Source organism: Amblyomma americanum, chromosome 2 (genome assembly GCF_052857255.1).
Source record: "Amblyomma americanum isolate KBUSLIRL-KWMA chromosome 2, ASM5285725v1, whole genome shotgun sequence".
In the NCBI taxonomy this organism is placed as follows: Eukaryota; Metazoa; Arthropoda; class Arachnida; order Ixodida; family Ixodidae; genus Amblyomma; species Amblyomma americanum.
In genome coordinates this window covers 135,998,515-136,013,408 of record NC_135498.1, presented here as the reverse complement: position 1 = coordinate 136,013,408, position 14,894 = coordinate 135,998,515, and positions in this window count along the sequence as shown.

Genomic DNA, 14,894 nt, shown 5'->3' with positions numbered 1-14,894 from the left:
GGGTATAGCGTACCTTTTAATGGGGGCGCTCTTCAAGTATTAGGAGGCAAAAATTTGAGACCGTAGTTAGAACGGTTGCATATATGGGTGGTCTTAAGCGGAGTCTAGCCGACTAGCGGTCGAACGAGTTGTGTCATGATCGCGGTGTAATGCCTTTTTTCCACGTTCTGAAGTAGAAATAGCGTAAGCGTTAATCGTTTCCCACGACGCTGTTTCAGAACCTCGTCTGCGATGTTGCAAAGTTTGTTGCGACTTCATTCGTGGACATCAGAATTTGCCGTGCCGAGATCCATATGGCTATCACCGCGGATCAGAGTTTTACCTGCTACAAAAAATCTCACAACTAAACATGTCTCCGGTGAGCCATACTATCAATGTGTGTGTATTCGTACATCAAGATATCTTCGTGTTTTGCTACGGCACATGCCTGTGCTGTCGCACGGGCGGCACTGACGAGCACGCCATTCAGAACGCCGAAGTCGTCCGCTCGATCGCATGGAGCAAACGTGATCGTACAGAACCTCATCCGCAACGCACCGTCACGCGCCCTTGCGCATGGTAGCAAGGAGGCGTGCGCATGCGAAAAAAAAAACGATCGTACAGCGGTCTTAACCGTCCTAGCGTACGCACTCACGATTCTCTCGCCGTCTTTTGATCTTTCGCGCCACCTGCTGTCGATTGCATCTCGACCGAAACCAAAACTTGCTCCTTCGTTCCGCAACTAAGCGAAACACTTAAGAGTACACAGTTCCACTGGCGTGTTCTTTTAAAAAACAGCAGCAGCAATTCGACCTCGCTCCGTCTGAGTTGCTGTACGGTGTTTTTTTTTTCTACACTGTTCTGAAGGTTCAGAATGTCCGATAACCACTACATTAGAGACTGTTGATGAGCGATTGCGAACGTCTTTAGCACGCCGTCAGTTCTAGCTGGTGTTACTTTGGTGTTTATGGTATCATGCGCTCCGTTTTACTGGTGTTCGCGTCTGCCGATGTGTAGTTTTAAAGCGGACGAACACCGATAAACCTCCCATCTCGTGTCATTCGTGTTTAGTGTGTAGTTAGTCGAGTGAACTCGAGGCATGCTAGTAAGCGTTCAAAAACAAGAATGCGGGAACGGTGTTGTAATAATTGTCATAACTCTGCGAACACGACCAAAGAAAAATGAATCTGTGTAAAGAAAAACGTGTAGTAACCGTGCCGTTTCATACCTTTAAAAGAGTGCCCCCATAATTTTCGTTATCTTGGCCAGCTTTGCAGTAAGGAATGTAAACGTCGGCTGGCGGAAAGTACGTTCTTCAAGCTCTGCAATACAGTTCTGCAGCGAACGTTAAAAAGTGCTGTAGATGGGAAAGCACCGGGCAATGTGTGATTATGCGAGAATAAAGAGCACAGGTATACTGTTGGTCACCAAGGACAACCAAAAGTGTGCTTCATTTATTCTGCTCAAGCGGTCCTCAAGCCATCCATGATGATGAAAGTGTTAGCAGCAAACAAGAGAGAGAGAGTAATTTTAAATAATTCAGGCGAGGTGTGCCTGGTAGATGAACTTACATGCTAGCTCAGATGAAGGTGAAAGAAGAGGGCGAAAAGAGTGAAAAGAAAAGAAAAAAGAAAAGGTGAACGGTGAAATCAAGCAGAGACAACACGCGCGCATCCATAAACACCAAGAATCACAAAAAATTATCTCTAAAACCCGTGTACCTAAAACAGCTAGTAGGGATTTTATCTCGCGCTGCCGAAACGGCATCAATTCAGGGCCCAGGGCCACGTTCCAGACATAAGGCGCTATACTGCCGGAGTCCTAAGGTGCTTAGTAATGCCCTGAATTGTGTATCGAAAATCTGGCAGCAGCAGGCCAAGAGTTCGAGAACTTCGCGAATAGCACATGTCGGGCACAGAGAGGCTGCTTGATGTACCAATTTTATGAAGAAAGTATTTTGTGTAAAGAGCGTTTAAGCGAATGCGGTGCAGGCAATTACGGTAACACGTCACCTATGGATACTACCAGTTGTCTGGTTTTACCTCTGTTTCGCACATGACACATTCTTTTATTGCTTACGATCCGATTATTGGTCTTTTCTTCGCTTTGACGGATCGCGTTGAGGGGAGGGGACGGTTACTGCTAATCAAGTCTCAGGTTAGATGTCATAATGAAGCGTTTTTTTTCTGCAGCGTTCATTGAAGACGATCATTAGCCAGAGATGAAGACGGGGATATACTTGTAGTCTTGAACTGCGAAGTGGTTTCGTGAGGCCAAATCGATGCATGTGTTTCTAACCTTAGAGATGGAGCCGGATGCAATCACCAGTTGCATGTAAGGGAATCGTTCCTCGATCCCAGTTATGAATGCCATGTTCTTCGCCTTGTCTTTTTTAAGTCTTCAGACAAGACCTCTGAGGAAAGGATGAATTCGTATTGGATTTCTCGGGGAGAGAATTTCCAACCCTCGCTTTGTCGACCCTCTTGGACAGATACAGGTGGCAGCGATTATCACTTCGAATGACAGGTGGAATGCATGCAACTCGTCGAGATCGATATTGTGTTGCATTAGGTATATAGCCGCTATCTTAACAACAGATCAGAGGTAGACGGTAATCAGGCTTTAGGATTGTCGTCTCGCTGGGCTGCACAAATATACTCAAATGCCTTAGTTTCGACTGGGGCGTTTGTATCAATACGCGTCTAGGTGAGGACGAGGAGTTGCGCGTCTCTGAGGAATGGGTCATTCGCGATGCCGTTGTCGTCAACGATTAGTGAGGTACCTCACTTTGAAGGCCACGACACAAGCTCGGACATCGCCATCAAATTTCTGCAGTACGTTGTGGTGACATGATATGGCGATTTTGCACGCCTCTAGCTTTGTCGGCTAGAGCTATATACAGGTTGTCTTTGCAGCGTAACGACATGGAGGCTCCATCTTCGTAGGTTAAGTACACCCATTTCAGAATACTTTTTTCGGGAGCAGGCTTTGCTGGGCGGCTGCAGGATTCGAACAACGGAAGCTGCATGACCTTCGGAAAGAATCCTACAGTTACAAAGGTAATAAAAATTTACTCCGTATAAGAAACAAGACTTGTGAAGGATGTTTCGTACTCTTGTTAAACGTTGATCGCAAAGATAGTGCCAGAGATATGGGATAAAGTTTGCCGTAGGCCAGGCTGTTTGGAGTTTCTTTTTCCATAAGCTGGGTCGATACTGTAGCATTGCGGAATTTTTTCAATAGTTGCTAAATGTTCTTTTCTGTGAAATCATTGGCAGAATTGAGAGGTGCACTGAAATGATCAGGTAAGCAGCAACACGGTCGCAGGACAATGGCCGACTAATACACTCGGAATGTGAAAAAGAGCTCGGAACCAAAAAGGATATCTCTCTGCCAACATTTCAATAGCATCCTATGTAGGATCTCTCCTTTGAGTAATCCAGTAATTTATTTTCTTAATGAAAAAATAAATACAAATCAATCGAAACTGGAAAGAAGAGAAAACGCAGTGGCTAGGCCAGAGGAACTTGGAAAGTGCTTTGACGTTGGTGCGGCTGCCGAACTACACAGTCGAAAATAGCAGTATGTCTCCAAAACAAGAGATAGTGTAGTGGTGACTCTACAGTTTCCATCGTTGGCTGACTGCGTCGGCACAGGTTGCTGGCGAGGCGGGTGTCTATCTTGTTATTGGCCTTTGCTCGTGTGGCACATACATACTGTGCGTGATTGACCAGGGTATGTGGTGAACTCAAACAAGGAAAGCCCATTTACTCCGATATGTAAGCAATCGTCGGTTAAGTTTTGAGTTTCAAGGAATGTAATTTGAGAAAAAATTCAACAACCAGAAAAAACTTTCTCAGGGAAAGATGTAACCATGGAAAGCATCGCACACTGGTTTCCAGACCTGTGCCAAGGCGCTTCCATCAAAGAACTGGGTGTCCTCACTGGCGCTGGTTCACCGACACCGGCTTTCTTTGAATTATACAAGCCGAGGAGATCTGGCGCATAGAGGTTCTAGAAAAAAACGTAAACAGAGTGAACTGAAAACAAGGGAGTGCGGTAACAATGCAGATGCCGCCTATTTTTTTTCGACAGCAGATTCTTTCCCGGATTCCTGACGGCAGGTCCCGGCATATTGTTCACTAAGAAACTTCGAATTGAAAGCAGAAAAAAAAATCTAACCAGTCTTACTGTCGGAACAGCCGGTGCTCTGTGGCATAACTTTGACTCTTCAGAGCCAACCTTATACTAGAAGTAGGTGACGAGACTTACGGTCTAAATTAAGAAATGAAGAATCCGGAAATAAAGAGTACAACTTAATCCTCTTTCAAGGCAAAAGCCTTTCGTGGCTCATGAGTGGCGTGGACGGAAGTCTCAGAAGGAAGTTGTCCGCAAAAGTGTCAGCACGAACGGTCAATCCTAAGTTGTATGGTAATTAAAATGAAATGCAAAAGTTCATTAAGCAACCGTTGATAAGAAACATACATGTTTTGATAGTACTTACAATTACTATATACATAGTAAAAATAGTCATATATAGTGACAATATAGCTACTGCTAGTGACACTTAGCTGTAGAGATAGGCAGTGTTAGCGATGATGATAGTGATGGTGATAGCGATAGTGATAAATCATGATACCGATGATGACAATACTAATGGTGATGATAGCGATAGGGATAGTCGGAGATAGCGATGATGATGATAGTGGTGATTATAGTAAATATTATAGTGATCGCGACAAGGTTCGAGTCCCGCAAGGTCATAGGTTTGATTCTTGCGGTTTCTTAATGTGCTTGCTATTATACGCAGAAATATTATTGTGAATTTGAGTGTGGAGGAACTCAGGAAGACCGTCGCCATCCCTGCCTCAAGGTATTTTATATTAAAGGGTAAGCACTTCCACTCTTCCAAAGAGGTGCGCAAGCTTTATTATTTTGTTGAAAGAGCTCTGCTCGCTTTATCACTCTCACAACGTGCAAGGTGGAATTAGTTTCACGCTTTGTGCTCTTAGATGACAGTTGTTTTGTAGAGGGCTCTGGTTTTCCAGGAACCTTTGTATATATGAAATTCATTCACATTAAGTCTCATGCAACCATAATTGGTCGTTACAACATCAACCTTGATTTCATTGGGATATATTTTGGGGGAACCTAACCATACGGCACACAACAAAATCATTCCTCCAAATTTCACTGCATTGTTTTATGAGTTGAATGACGAGAAAAGGGGATATAATGCGCTACAAAGCGAGGGAAGTCATGAACCTAGGAGAATGATATCGTATTTCAGGCATTCTATTTTTTTAGGAGTGTGCTTTCAAAGTAAAAGCTTATGCGCCTGTGTAGTTACTGAGCATATTAGTAGGCATAAGGTAAAATATCTTGAAGCCATGGCACCTAATAGCCCGTACCAGCTTCGACGAAAGAAATCTTTGATGCAGTTTATTTCTGAAAAGTAACCAAAAGTTTATGACGTTGGCGGTTAGATCAGTTGCCCAATTGTTCTTGGCGCTGCATTCTTTTGCTAAAGCACGGTACGCTATGCATTGTTTCGTCGTTATTCTTTTCTTTCCATAGTTTCTTCGACTTCATTGTGATTTTGTTACTGAGAAAAAATTAGCGAGTCGATTTGTATTTATTTTTATCTTTTTGGCGTCGGGTTGTTTCATTCTCTTATCAGAATATTTCACCTGCTTGCGTAAGGACCATATATTAGAAATCATATCAAATTATAAATAATTTTATTTACTTGGTAACGCAATGGATATTTTATTTATAATAAATTCATACAATGAAAATAATGTGCGCAATGCTGCTTGTGTTTCAAAAGCAAGAATTGCCTTCCCCTTGGTGGTGGTCGGTCATGGGAGGAATCAGCCATGGGCGGAAGGTTGGGAAATTTCGCCCCAAAGATTCCTGACAGGACTACGAATAATTTTCGGTTGTTTGGGTAACAGCGCCTCATCAGTCGATCGAACGATGATCAACAAACCAAACCGTATATATCATTCTTTCTGTGCATCAATACTGCAACCTTTATAATGTAACAGGCTCAGAACTCTGTGACAGCAGCAAAGGCCCTGCACCATTAGCGCCGCGCATGCATACTCCAAGTTAGCATTCAATAGGACTGTCCGGTCAATGTTGCCTGATAGTAAACTTCCTTGGCCCCGTCTTGCCCAGTTTCCCGGTCGGTGTTTTCATGGGAGCCTTGTTCATTCCTGCTAATCGTTCAAGCATAATTTATCAATATATCCTGCTTGGGTAAATATAAACTTTTTGCGTTGGTAATGCAGCTGATTGACGCTTAAGTCCGCCTTTTCTTGACTGGCTGGTCGATATCTCGCGACAAAATAGTCACATGTGAGTTATTGATCACATATCAGAATCGTTATTGTCGAGATCATCTCTTCTAGAAGCCAAAAGGCACGTTCTGAAATAGATATAAAGTAAAACACCATACATTGTGCACTAAACAGCAACCGGAAAGTACGAATAAACCAAAATTTCAAGTTAGCAAAGTTGTAATAATTTGAAAGATTATGACGAAAATTCCAAAAGCGTTCTCATTCCTAAATATAAATGAAGATAAAACATGCACCCTGTGCCACCAAGACTCAAAATGGAATAGTGTCGCCTGTGCCGTGTAGAGGTCTTGCAAAGATATGGAATTTGTGGACTGTTGCTCTGAAGTATTTCCTTAAACCACGTCAGCATTCATAATAGCAAAAAAAAAGAATATACAATGGATATAGTTTCTTGTCGCGTGTCCTGTGCACACAGTTTCGAATATTTCATTCTGTGATTCCAATCTTCCCAGTTCTACCAAACCAAATACAAAGCTCCTCGAGAAAGCTTTGAATTGGGCATCTAAAAAAACTGAAGGTCCCTCTTATATAAGCCTCTACTTCTCGTTTACCTTTCTGCGATGTATGCTCTGCGAGTGGCGCCGGGGAGTGAGCGTGGTCATAGTCCGAACATCGGGTGGGTTCAGTCCGAAAGGCCGAAGCTATGAGAAATACAGCATCGATGACTCTGAGCATTTCATTAATGCGAAAGCATTATGTGTTTCATTCGCAACTAAACCCGATGTGCAGAAAAAGTGGCGTCCCAAAATTCACTGACATGCCCAACAATCCCAGAGAAAGCATTTTAGAACGGGAAGGAGGTTAGGCGCGCACTTTTTTCATATATTCTAAGGTTTCACTGTAAGCATAACACGACTAATCTTGTCTCTTTTTGCCTATCTGTACTTTTGGATCAAATGTGCTGCCTTTGAACAAGATGTATGTATGTGTCTATTATAAATCTCTGTTTGCAATGTACTAATTGCCGCTGCTATAGTCTTGGGAAAAGCCCGGCGTTATTATATATATATATATATATATATATATATATATATATATATATATATATATATATATATATATATATATATATATATATATATATATATATATATATATATATAGATATATATATATATATATAATTCAAAGTTGAAAACGCTTCATGTAGCCATAGATTTATTTTGAGTCGACGTTTCGGACAGAGCCTGCCCTTTCTCAAGACTGAGGTTACAGGGGTATTCTTCCTCTTCTTTAGGAGTTGTCACTGGCACACATGTACGACACATGAACAAAATACACAAACGGAGGCAAAGAATACTAGAAAAGATACAGATAGAAAGAGAAAAAAAGGGAAACAAATAAAAAATAAAAACGTGTTGTACCCCGCCGACCACCCCGAAGCCGCGGGGAGCCGACCCCGGACGAGGAAAAAAAAAGGAAAACATGGAGCGGGAGGGGATAATGGGTACCCATCAAGGCAACAGAGCGGCGGCGTGTAAGGTGCACAGGAGCAGACGGTGGCGGGATCGCCCTACACACAAAAGTTAAAGACGCGTGCACTCGCGTGCCCCGTACACAAAGAGTAAACAAATAAACAGAATAAAATGCAGACAGGGCCGGAGCTTCCGTCATCTGGAACCACTTCGGCAGCCAGAGCCAAGGCCGAATCAGCGGCGCCGTGAGCTTAACTAGACACACGTGCACTGTGCATGAAAACACCCAGACACACAACAGTAAAACATCCGAGCTCATGCCAGTGTCGTGTGGCGGCTAAATGACAATGGCGGGAGCATTTAAGCGAGTAAGGTGTACAGAAACAGACGGTGGCGGAATTGTCCAACATATATAAATTGGAGATGCTTGCACTCGCGTGACCTGGTCAGAAAAAGTAAACAAATAAACAGAATAAAATACAGACAGGACAGGAGACTTCCGTCATCTGGAACCATTTCGGCAGCCCGAGTCAAGGTAGAATCAGCGGCGCCGTGAGCTTAACTAGACACACGTGCACTGCGCATGAAAACACCCAGACACACAGCAGTAAAACATCCGAACTCATGCCAGTGTCGTGTGGCGGCTAAATGAAAATGGCGGGAGCATTTGAGCGAGTAAGGTGTACAGAAACAGACGGTGGCGGAATTGTCCAACATATATAAATTGGAGATGCTTGCACTCGCGTGACCTGGCCAGAAGAAGTAAACAAATAAACAGAATAAAACGCAGACAGGACAGGAGACTTCCGTCATCTGGAACCATTTCGGCAGCCCGAGTCAAGGTAGAATCAGCGGTGCCGTGAGCTTAGCTACACACAGGTGCACTGTGCCTGAAAACACCCACAAAAGAAAAAAAAGTGGAAAAACATCTGAGTTCGGGAAAGTGTGGTGTGGGAGGTAAATGTGAATGGCGTGAGCACTTAGGCAAGGGTTCTTCAATTGCACCCCGTCGGCAAGGTAATCGAACTGGGAAGATAGGGGCGGGATGGGGTAGGAAATGAAGAAATTTGTGTGAGCTTGAAAAAGATGTCGCTGGCAAGAAACGACCGAGGTATGTCAAGCTGGCTCTCGTAATGTCAGCAACGGCCCTGCAAGGGGAGGATGGAGGACAATACACCTGGACTTTCATTAATGCCGTGAGGAATTGTTTCAAATTTGTAAATGAAGTACGACTCGCGTTGTTCTCTTTCCCGGGTGTTGTGAAATCCACCCTGTAGGACTGTTAACTTAATTGCATCAAATGGGTGGTTTCGCTCATTAATGTGTTTTGACAAGGGAAAGCTGGGTAGGGATAAGATATGCGCGCGGTGGTTATTGAAGCGAATTCGTAGAGGGTTGACGGTCTGTCCAATGTACTGCATACTGCACACACTCCATTCTAGGAGGTATATTACGTTGCAGGAATCACAATCAAAGTTGCCATTAATTTCCCATTTGAAGCCTGAAGCTGTGCTTACTGCACAGCTTGATGTTTGTATGTGTTTGCAGACCTGGCATCTACTTTTTCCACAGGGCCGGCACCCCAATACCGGCTGGTTATTTAATTTTGAGTGTACTAGAATATTTTTAATGTTTTTTGGTCGTCTGTAGACCACGTGAGGGGGAGCAGTGGAAATTTTGGTGAGGCGCTCGCTTTGTTCGAGGATGTTGAAACGTTTTCTGAGGATTTTGTTTACGTTAGGCGGGTTACTCGGAAGGTAAGTACGAGATTTGCCCGGTGGTCTGTTTCCTCGTTCTAGCGACATCCCTCCAGTATTTGCTCTCGGTTGTGTTTAGATGCCTTTTCAATGGCATCGTCGACAATGGCGGGGGGGGTATCGTTGCTTATTGAGGACTTTTCGCATGCGTTTGGAATTTTTTACGAAATCTTCGTCTTGGGAACATATTCTTTTAAATCGATGTGCCTGATAGTATGGGATGCTTGTTTTAGAGTTACGAGGATGGCAGCTTTGGAAGTGTAGGTATTGTTGGCGGTCCGTCGGTTTTCTATATACACCGGTGGCAAGTGAGCCTTTGTTTACCGAAATCTCAACATCTAGAAAGTCAATTGTGGTGTTAGAGTACGTGTAAGTGAAAGATATGTTGGGGTGGACGAGGTTGAGGTTTTCAATAAAACGTATGAGTTCTTGCTCTGTGTCAGTCCATATTAAAAAGATGTCATCCAAGTAGCGTTTGTATAGGGTGGGCTTAATGGGGCAATCTTTCAGAAATTTGAATTCAATACTATGCATGAAGATATTGGCGTAGGTTGGTGCCATCCTTGTACCCATGGCTGTGCCATTAATTTGCAAATAGTGTTCATTGTTAAATTCGAAGTTGTTATATTCGAGTACGATTTTTGCCAGTATTTGTAAAACATGCGGGGTAGGGGTTTCCTCCTTTCTGTTTTGTTCATACGCTTCGATCAGAGATTTAATGCCATCGGAATGAGGAATGTTTGTGTAGAGAGAGACTACATCTAGTGTTGCCAGGAAGGCTCCTTCCGGGAGTTTGAGACCTGCTATTGCGCGAAGGAAATGGTTTGTGTCGCGTATGTATGATGCGTTTGTTGTTTGAATATGTCTAATTAGTGTGTCAATGTAACTGGAAATTGGTTCTGTAATCGTGCCGATGCGGATACTATAGGGCGGCCAGGATTATTCTTTTTGTGGATTTTCGGAAACATGTAGAATCGGCCCGGCGACGGGTGTGGTGCGGTGAGGGCTTTAGATAACCGTAAAGATATGTCCCCATTCTTCGCAAGTTGACCCAGGGTCTCCGCTACAAAATGTTGGTATTGCGCAGTTGGGTCTGCTTCAAGACGTTGATAGAAACTAATGTTAGAGAGTTGTCTCAAGCCTTCTTCAATGTATTTTTCGCTGTCCATGACAACTATACCACCTCCCTTATCCGCTGGCTTTATGATTATATCTGTCCTTATATATATATATATATATATATATATATATATATATATATATATATATATATATATATATATATTGTGAAGATGAAGGGCATCATGCTATATTTACTGAGGAAAAGTAGAAGAGGTAGCCGCACTGCCATCGCTCAGACCGAGTGCCTGCTGACCTGAACAGACGAGAGACTCGGTCGCCGCCGTGATTTCGCCACCGCCTCAGCATTAACCTAAGCCCCCGTTACATTTTGTGAATGTCAAAGGCCTCAGTTATGTCCCGCCAATCTGATCGCCGTTTCCGTAGAGTGTGTTTCTGTTCTGGCGCTTGTCGACACCGGCGCAGCTGTTTCTGCCATGGCCGCCTCCTTTTGCCGCTTCTTGCGAAAAGTGACGACCCCACTTTCTGGATTCTCGCTGCGCACCGCAAGCGCGCAGGCTATTGCGCTGTTAGCGGCGTGTACGGATCGCGTCGTTATTGAGGAAATCATATACGTGATTGAATTCGTCGTTTTACCAACCTGTTTTCTTGAGATCATCTAGGGTTGGGACTTCCTGTCGCGCCATAACGCAGTCAATGATTGTGCTCGTGCTGAACTTGAGTTCTTTGCGCTCAGCGGTTCCTCGCCGCCCGATGCCCCTTCTGCTCCTGTCAAAGCCGTCGTTGCCGAAGACACTGAACTGCCTGCCTGTTCTTCTGTTCTTGTGCCCCTCACTTCCGGCCTTGTTCGCGACGGCAACGTACTTTTTACACCATCGCCCCTCTTTCTGTGCCGCAAGTTCATGTCCATACCTTACGCCGTCCTCACTCTGTCAGCTCTCCTTAGCGCATTTTTCGTGAACAATCCGTTTACATATGCTTCCCCTGGGCATCACGGTGAGTGCCTTGGTACCGTGCAAATCATTGACTTCATTCTCTACCGCGATGAAAATGACGATTCCCCGTCCCTTGACGTCGATGGCCTCAGCCCGCCGGTTCCTGCACCCGACACTTCGTCTCCAGACGTTTTCCTTCCCTCCATCGACGCCTCTCATCCTGCACCTCAACAAACTCAACTTCTCGCTCTGCTTCAGCAATTTCGTTCCTCCTTCGATTCACACCAACCCACTTTGACCCGCACGTCGACTGCGGCCACCATATCGACACCGGTGACTACGCCCCTCTGCGTCAGCGCCCATATCTTGTCTCAGCCAGTGAGCGCCAAGTTATTCAAGACCAAGTTGGCACCATGCTTCAGAGCGGCGTGATCCAGGCCTTACACAGTCCTTGTGCTTCGCCCGTGGTCCTCGTGAAAAAGAAAGATGGCTCTATTCGTTTCTGCGTTGATTACCGCCGCCTGAATAAGGTAACACGAAAGGAAGTTTACCCTCTTCGGCGCATTGATGATGCTCTGAACTGCCTTCAAGGAGCGGAACTCTTCTTTTCTCTCGACTTACGCTCTGGTGATTGGCAGGTCCCCATGACAGCCGACGACCGCCTAAAACTGCATTTCTGACCCCTGATGGCCTGTATGAATTTACCGTCATGCCTTTTGGCCTCTGTAATGCTCCCGCTACTTTTGAGCGCATGATGGACAGCATTCTGCGTGACCTGAAATGGAAGCCGTGTCAGTGTTATCTTGACGACATCGTGATATTTTCGCCCTACTTTGCCACTCATCTATCCCGGCTGAAGCACGTCTTAACATGCCTTACGGACGCCGGCCTTCAACTGAACTTAAGAAAGTATCGATTTGCTGCTCCTGAGCTGACAATTTTAGGCCACGTTGTCTCAAAAGAGGGCGTCCGCCCCGAGACCGCCAAACTTCGTGCTGTGATTGCGTTTCCAAAACCTACTTCGCATTAAGGAACTGCGCAGCTTCCTAGGCCTCTGTTCCTATTTTCGACGTTTTATTCGCAACTTTGCGGCCAATGCTGCCCCTTTAACTCAGCTTCTCGGCAGCAATGTGGATTTTTCGAGTGGGTCGCCTGCCTGCGACGACGCCTACAACACCTTTCGCAGTCTCCTCACGGCACCACCCATCTTGCGTTACTTCGACCCTCAAGCCCGAACTGAAGTACACACGGACGCCAGTAGCATTGGCCTCGGGGCTGTGCTCGCCCAACGCAAGTCTAGATTTGAGGGATATGTGGCTGCTTACGCCAGCCGCACCCTCACGAAATCTGAATCCAACTACTCCGTGACGGAAAAAAGTGCTTGGCCATTGTCTGGGCCCTTGGAAAGTTTGGACCTTATCTCTATGGCCGTCCGTTTGACGTGGTCACCGACCACTATGAACATTGTTGTCTTTCTTCGCTCAAAGAACCCTCCGGTCGCCTGGCTCGATGGGCTCTCCGTCTCCAAGAGTATAACATACGTGTCATATCAGTCGGGGCGCAAGCATCAGGACGCTGATGCCCTATCCCGCTCCTCGCTACCGGGCGAGCTTGTCAGCCTCTCCGCCCTCGAATCCTCTGCGCCTTCGCTCACCACCTGCGACATGCCTTCTGAGCAGCGTAAGGATGAATGGATTGCCTGTATTCTTGACTTTCTCTCTGACCCATCTAGTCCTCCAGCATCCCGCGCTTTTCGTCGCCTAGCTTCACATTTTACAATTCGCGTTGACCTACTCTATCGGCGCAACAATAACTCTGATGGTCAGAAATGGCTTCTCGTCATCCCCCGACATCTCCGGTCCCAAATGTGCACCTGTTTCCACGCTGACCCGCAATGCGGCCACGCTGGAGACTTCAATACGTACAATCGCATCCGTCTCCGGTACTACTGGCGAGACATGTATAATTTCATCCTCAAGTATGTCCGTTCCTGCCCGTCCTTCCAACGCAGTAACCAACTGCCTCATCACTCTGCTGGAGAGTTGCAGCCAGTGCAGTGTCCTCCTTGCCCCTTCGACCGTGTTGGCGTCGATATATACGGCCCTCTGCCATACACCGCTACTGGCAACCGCTGGGTCATTGTTGCCATTCGCCACCTGACTCGGTATGCACAAACCACCGCGCTCCCCGCTGCTACATTTCGTGAAGTGCCGTCCTTCATTTTGCAGCGCTTTATCCTTCGCCACGGTGCTCCTCGTGAACTACTCAGTGACAGAGGACGCGTATTCTTGTCTGATGTCGTTAAAGATCTACTCGCCGAATGCAATATCATTCATCGGACTTGTACAGCCTACCATCCGCAAACAAACGGTCTAACTGAACGATTTATTCGCACTCTGAGCGACAAGCTGGTGATGTACGTTGCTGCCAACCACAGGAACTGGGACCTCGTTCTACCCTATATTACGTACGCCTACAACATTACTACTCTGTCCAACACCGGTTTCTCCCCATTGTTTCTGCTCTACGGCAGACATTCATCCGCTCCCATCGACGCAGTTCTGCCATACCGCCCTGCCTCATCTGAGTGTAGAACTATTTCTGAAGCTGCCCAGCACGCCGAAGACTGCCGCCAGATTGCACGGTCGCTCACGGCAGACACTCAGGGGCGCCAGAAACCCCGCCATGACGACGGTCAGCTTGATCCGCATTTCCAACCTGGTTCACTTGTCCTGCTGTCGATTCCTTCCACGCTCCCGGCCTCTCAAAGAAACTTCTTTCGCAATACCATGGCCCCTACCGTGTCCTGGAGCACACATCCCCCGTGTACTGCCTTATTGAGCCCCTCACACCGTCTTCCGATCTTCGCCGACGTGGTCGCGAGACTGTGCATGTCCAATGACTCAAGCCATGCTATGACCCGGTTGTGTTGGCACCCTGAGTCGCCACGATGGCTCCTTTTCTCCCCGGGGCCATTGTGAAGAAGAAGAAGGGCATCATCCTACATTTACTGAGGAAAAGAAGGAGAAGAAGAGGTAGCCGCACTGCCATGACTCGGACCGAGCGCCTGCTGACCTGAACAGACGAGAGGCCGGTCGCCGCCGTGGTTTCGCCGCCGCCTCAGCATTAACCTAAGCCCCCGTTTTACTATATATATATATATATATATATATATATATATATATATATATATATATATATATATATATATATATCTGAATATCTGTCGTCGGCATGCTTGAATTTTTCTTGCTCTTAACTTTTCTGCTATCGCCAAAAGCCAAAAGCGTCCACAGTGGAATTCTATGGCAATCTTAACTGCTTGATGCGCGCGATGGAAACTGTAAAAGAAAAATTATG